Raw genomic sequence first — 7,012 nt, 5'->3', positions numbered from 1 at the left:
TTTAAAACATAATGTGTATGAATCCATCTATATCCATAATTGTTTTAAATAAAAATATTCTAAGTGAACCAATGGAAAGATAGAGGTTGCCAGAGTGGATTAAATAAATTTCTCATTATATGTTTCTTGTAAGAAACCCATGTTAAATATAAAGACTCAGATAAGTTAAAATTAAAGGGAGAAACATACAATTTGTAAACACTAATCAATGAAAAGCTCATGAACTTGCAATTAACTTTTACCCATTAGTTTTTAAACTGTGTGTAGTTTAATTTCCAAGTAGTTGGGGTCTTGTAATTTATTTTATTTATTGATGGCTAATTAAACTATATTGTGGTCAGAGTACCCTGTATTGTTTTAATTTATTTCAATTATTTTATGACAAAATAGTATCAAATTATTGAAATAAATTAAAATAATACAGGGTACTTTGACCACAATTTTTTAAAAATGTGTACTCTGAATTTTCAAGGTAGGATTCTGTATAATGTTTAAGTAGATCAAGGTTACTCAGTTCAGAACATCTTTGTCTTCAGTTTTTTTTCCTAGCAGTTCTAACAATTGCTAAGACTGTTTTATATTTCCAAAATTGAAGAAAAAATTATTTCCCCTTTTAATTCTGTCAACTTCACTTTCAAATGTTGTTATTAGTCACATACACATTTAAGTTTATTATGTCTTCCTACAAATTTGACATTTTTATCACTGTAAAATGTCACTTTTATTACAGATAGTACTTATCTTGAACTCTATTTTATTTGATATTAATATAGCTATTTCAGGCCTTTTATAATAAATGTTTATAGGTATATTTTTTAATGCCCATTCACTTTACACTGTTTTGTAGCTATATAGTTTGAGCCTATCTATTGTATACAACACATTGTTAGGCCCATCTTTTTGTTGTTGTTGTTGAGTTGGAGTCTCACTCGGTCACCCAGACTGGAGTGAAGTGGCCGCCCATCTTTTAATTGGGTGTTTAGTTTATTATCGATAAAGAATTTAGGTACTGTCTATTCCCAGTTTTCTTTGAGTGACAGTGGGGTGGGATTAGCTTGGTGTTGTGGGTTTTCTGAAGACTGATATATTATTTTATTAGGGCTGTCATTGCAAACTATCATAGGCTAGGTAATTCAAACGACAGAAATGTATTTCCTCACTCTTTTGGAGACTTGAAGTTTGAGACTAAGGTGTTGGTAGCGTTGGTTTCTGCTGAGAGTCTCTCTTTGTCTTGTTGATGGTCTTCTTCTTTCGGTGTCCTCACATAGTCTTCCCTCTGTGTGAACATATGTTCTAATTTTCTTCCTTCAGAAAAGCACTAGTTTTATTCGCCTAGGGCCTATTCTAATAACTTCATCTTAACTTAATTGCTTCTTTAAAGATCCTTTCTCCAAATATAGTTGCAGTATGAGGTACTGGGAGTTCATGTTACAACTCACGAAATTTGGGGTCACAAATCAGCCTGTCAGACTTGGCTAATTTGAATAATTTCATAGGCCTTATGGCATGAAGTCTTTCCTTAATTGTTGTACCTGGTTCTAGAGGAATTAGAGTAGTGTCCTAGTATGAAATACTCATAAAAAAGAAGCGGTTGGAGTGTGGACAACAGTTGCTCGAAACAGAAACTGTTCGGCCTCTAGCCGGGACCTCAAAGGTATGTCAAGCCAGTATTAAGAAAAAAATAAATAAACAAACTATAGTGAACTCTTGACCAAGTCCCCTCACAGTCAAAAAATCGTGCATACCCTTCACTAAAAAGACTACTCATACCCCTACCGTTGATCGGAAGTTTTACTATAAACAGTGAATTCACACATATTTTGTATGTTATTTGTATTATACACCATAAGATAAAGAAAAATATGTTATTACAAATATCACAAGGAAGAGAAAACATTTTCTATGCATTAAGTGAAAGTGGTTCATCATAAAGTTCTTCATTTTCAACATTTGAGTAGGTTGAGGAGGAGGAGGAAGAGGAGGGGCTGGTCTTGCTGACATTGGAAGGGTAGAATCAGTAGAGCTGTGGGATGTAGAAGAGGAGACAGGGGAGGCAGACACACTTGGTGCAACTTATATTTTTTTAAAAACCCACATATAAGTGGATCCACATAGTTCAAACCTATGTTGTTCAAGGGACAACTGTATATTACAATATTGAATGACCTTAAGTAGTATATAGAAGTCTTAGAACTATACACTATCATTTACTCCTTTATAATTTATGTCATGTTATTCATATGTATTGCATCTAAATATATTATTTTTAGACTTTTCATATAAAAATAATTTAGATTCACATAGAAGCTGCAAAAATAACAAGAAAGCTCTCATGTTTTTTCCACCCAGCTTCTCCAGATGTTAGCATCTTACATAACCTCAGTGCAATGATTAAAGTCAAGGAATTGACGTTGCTAAAGTGCTTTTAACTCAACTACAGATCTTATTCAAAATTCACCATTTTTACATGCACTCATTTGCATGTATATAAGTCTATAAAATTTTATAACATGCGTAGATTTTCTCAAACATCACAATCAGGATGGACAAATATGATATCACCCTAAATAAATTCCTTTGTGTTACCCTGTTGTAATCACATCATTCCTCTAACTTTAAATCCTGGCAACACCACTTGTCATCTTGATAATGGTATATGAATGAACCTATGTTTTGTGCAACCTTTTGAGATTGACTCTTGTCACTCAGCACAATGCCTTTTATATTCCAAATTGTGTGTGCATTAGTAAAGTGTTCCAAATTGTTGTATGCCTCAATAGATTGCTCTTTTTTTATTGCTGAATGACATGTTATTATACAGATGAACCACAGTTTGTTTGTTCATTCACCCATTAAAGGACATCAGGCTTTTTTCAGTTTGAGGCTATTACAAATAAAGATGATATTGTGTTTTTCTCTGAATGTAAATTTTTCTTTCTCTACATCTAATATATTGGGATGGGCCTATTGTGGCATATGGTAGCTGTGTGTTACTTCCTAAGAAATTGTCAAAATCTTTTTCCAGATGACTACATATTTGCATCTTTGCCAGTAAAGTGTGAGAGATTCCAGTGCTTCACAAGGTCACCTGTAATTGCTAGAGCAATTTTATTTGCTTATTTATTTGTAGCCATCCTAGTAGGTATGTAGCAAAATCTAATTTTTCTTTAATTTGCTTTCCCCTAATACTTACTGATGTTGAATATATTTTTTATATACTAATTGGCACCTAAATGTTTTCTTTGTTGAAGTGTATCCAATTTTCTAATTGGAATGTCTGTTTTTCTAATGCTGAGTTTAGAAAATCTTTTTTAATATTCTGAATACAAGTGTTTGCTGGCTATGTTACTGTTAAATCTTTTGCCCATTATGTGGCTTTCTTTGTTTGTTTTGCTTTAGTTTTAGTTTTGTTTGTTTGCTTGTTTGTTTATTTTTCAGCCAGGATCTAACTCTGTTTTCGAGGCTAGAATGCAGTGGCACAATCACAGCTCGCCTCAGTCTGGAAGTTAGACTTCTTGGGTTTAGACAATCCTTCCACCTCAGTCTCCCAATTAGCTGGACTATAGGCATGTGCCACCATGCCCAGTTTTTCTTGCTTCTGTTTTTTTGTTTTTGTTTTGGTTTTGGTTTTGTTTTGTTTTGTTTTCATAGAGATGAGGTCCTGCTATGTTGCCCAGGCTGATCTTGAACTCTTGGACTCAAGCAATTCTCCTGGTATGGCTTTCTTAATAGTGTCTTTTTCAGAGTAAATATTTTTAATTTTGAGAAAGTCCATTTAATATTATTTCTTTCATGAGCCTACAAACTGTTCAGTTAACCATAGATCACATACGTTTTTTGGATTTTTTTCTAAATATTTTATGCTTTTATATTTCTAATTGGTACTGATTATTCATTTTGATTTGATTTTTGTAAAACATATGAGGCTTTTTTTTTTTTTTTTTGAGTTGGAGTCTCACTCTGTCGCCCAGACTGGAGTGCAGTGGCCGCTCCCAGCCAACACAGCCTCGACCTGCTGGGCTCCAGCGATCCTTCCGCCTCAGCCTTCCAAGTAGCCGGAATTACAGGCATGCGCTACCATGCCTGGCTGATTTTTTGGTGTATTGTAGAGATGAGGTCTTGCTGCCCAGGCGGGTCTCAAACCTGCGGGCTCAGGCAATCCACTCACCTCAGCCTCCCAAAGGCCCGAGATTACAGGCTGAGCCACTGAGCCCAGCTGAGGCTTTTTTGTCAATACTCATTGTTTTGTAAATGAACATATAATTGCACCAACACAACTTTTTTTTTTTTTTGAGAAAGGTGGATTTATTGAGAGGACAAAAAAGCTCCCACAGTGGGAGAGGACATAAAGGGGCTGCCCACAACATTTTAAAACGTTTTTTTTTCTTTAAATACGTGGAATACAATACAGGTTAAGTATACAAGTGTTCGTTATGCAGGTACCTTTGTTGATGAGATGTGCCCTCCCTCCCCTAGCAGTTTTCCACTACTGCCAATCTCACCCCCGCCCTCCCAGGGCAATTTCCTACTACTGCCAATCCCTTTCTCATAGTATTACGATAGTTCAAGATCCATTCACGAGTGAGAACATGTGATATCCAGTTCATTGTTTCTGTGATAACTCACTCAGTATTATAGACTCAAGTCCATCCAAGTTGCTGCGAAGTTCATAACTTTGTCCTTTTTTATGGCTGTGTAATATTCCATCATGTATATGTACCACTTTTTTTTTTAATCCAGTCCTCTTTTGATGGGCAACCAGGTTGGTTCCCTGTTTTTGCTATTGTGAATAATGCTGCAATAAACATGCTATTGTGAATAATGCTGCAAGCATTCTTCTAAGACCTGGAAAAAACAATACAAGAATTCATATGGAAACATAAATGACCATGAATAGCCATTTAAGCATTATTATAAAGCTAAAATAATTGAAACAGTCTGGTATTGGACAAGAACAGGCATATAGACCAATGAAAAAGGAGAGATTCCAGAAGCAAAACCTCAATTTCTCAACCAACTCATCTTCAACAAAGCCTCCACCACAAACCACTGGGGAGAGGAGAACCTATTCAGTAAATGGTGCTGGGAAAACTGGCTGACCACATGCAGAAGATCAAAACAAGACCTCTACCTATTATCATACACAAAAATCAACTCTAAATGCATCAAAGACCCAAATATAAAACCTTAAACTAGAAGAACTTTTAGAAAATGCGAGAGATACCCTTACGGAAATTGGAACTGGCAACCAATTTCTGATCAAAACCCCAAGTGCCCATGCCATAAGAGATAAGATAGTTAAGTGGGGCCTCATCAAACTGACAGGCTTCTGCAAAGCCAAAGAAACCATCAAGAAAGTGGGGAGACAGCCCACAGACTAGGAAAAAAATATCATCAAAGAAATGCAAATTAAAACCACACTGAAATACCACCTAATTTCAGTCAGGATGGCCATCATCAATAACTTAAAAAACAACAGATGCTGGAGAGGATGAGGGGAAAGGGAACACTTCTACACTGTTGGTGGGAGTATAAACTAGTACAACTTCTGTGGAAAACAATGTGGCAATTTCTAAAAAATCTAAAAATCAACCTCCCATATGACCCTGCAATCCCCCTACTGGGTATATATCCAGAGGAACTCAAATGTCTCTATGAAAAAAATACCTGCAACAAAGCTTTTGAAAACACTTCTTTCTTTGTACCCATCTCAAAATTCAGTTGACTTCACATTTGTGGGTCTATTTCTCAATTCTCATTTGTTCCATTCACCCATGTGTCTATATGCAAAACAACCCTCTATCACAGTGGCAATATACCAAGTTGTAAGGTCTAGTTGTGTTGTCTTTCATTTTTTCTTACTGAAAATTCTGTTAATTATTCTAGTTCTTTTTTAAAAATTAAATGTATCTACAAAAGTTCTTGCTAGAATATTGAAAGAAAATAAGTTAAACCTAGCAGTTCATGTATTTAGGCCTGTCTTGATTTCTTTTATCAGTATTTTGTAGTTTTCAGCACATACTGATAGATCATGAACATGTTTTGTTAGATTTATGTAAAATTATTATAAATCATATTAAGTTTTTAATTGTAGTCTCAAAATATTCTATGGTAATATATAAAAATATTGATTCTGTGTTTAATTTTCTATTCTACTACCTTGCAAAATACACTTATTATTTCTGGGAGATTCATTAGATACCTTGGAATTCCTACACTAACAATCTTATGCCATATGTATATATAGGGGCAGAGTTATCATCTCTCTTCAATCTGTATTCATTTTATTTCCTTATCTTGCCTCATTTCATTGGTTGGTACTGCTCAATGGGAGTGATGAGAGTGGACATCCTTGCCTTTTTCCCAGTACAAGGAGGATGACATTGACCTTTCTACCACTATGTATGATGTTAACTGTAGTATGATGTATGCGGATGTTAACTGTAGTATGCTTCTGAAGATGTGCTATATCAAGTTGATAAGTTCCTTTCTAATACTAGTTTGTTCAAAGTTTTAATCAAAAGTAGGTGTTAGATTTTGTGAAATGCTTTAGCTATGTAAATTGATATAATCATGTGACTTTTCTTCTTTTGACTGTTAATATGGTTAACAGTTGATTGATCTCTGGATATTGAACTAACTTTCCATTCTTGGAATAAACTTCACTTGGGGTATTGCCATCTTCAAATCTCTTTCAGACAGATTAATAATACTTTTCATTTAATAATCTTAAAGGAAAAGAATAATCATTTCTTGAATTAACTCAGGTTTTTGTCTGATTTTCAAAATGTGAATGAAAATGCTAATCTTGCCTCAAATCTCATTTGAATTCTTATTCCTTTATCAATGCTTCACTGGCAATTGTTTCTTGAATTTTATCTCCTAAAGTTCTATTAGCAGCAAATTTTATTTCTTAAATAAAATTTAAGAAATATCTAATGCTAACTTAAAGCCATTCTATAACTAATTATTTCATATGACATGTGTGACATATGTTATTAAATCAGTGTAT

This window comes from Carlito syrichta, unplaced genomic scaffold, assembly GCF_000164805.1.
Source record: "Carlito syrichta isolate Samal-C Ts95f unplaced genomic scaffold, Tarsius_syrichta-2.0.1 Scaffold309728, whole genome shotgun sequence".
NCBI classification, from domain to species: domain Eukaryota; kingdom Metazoa; phylum Chordata; class Mammalia; order Primates; family Tarsiidae; genus Carlito; species Carlito syrichta.
The sequence above is the reverse complement of the archived record's forward strand: the minus strand, read 5'-3'. Positions refer to the sequence as shown.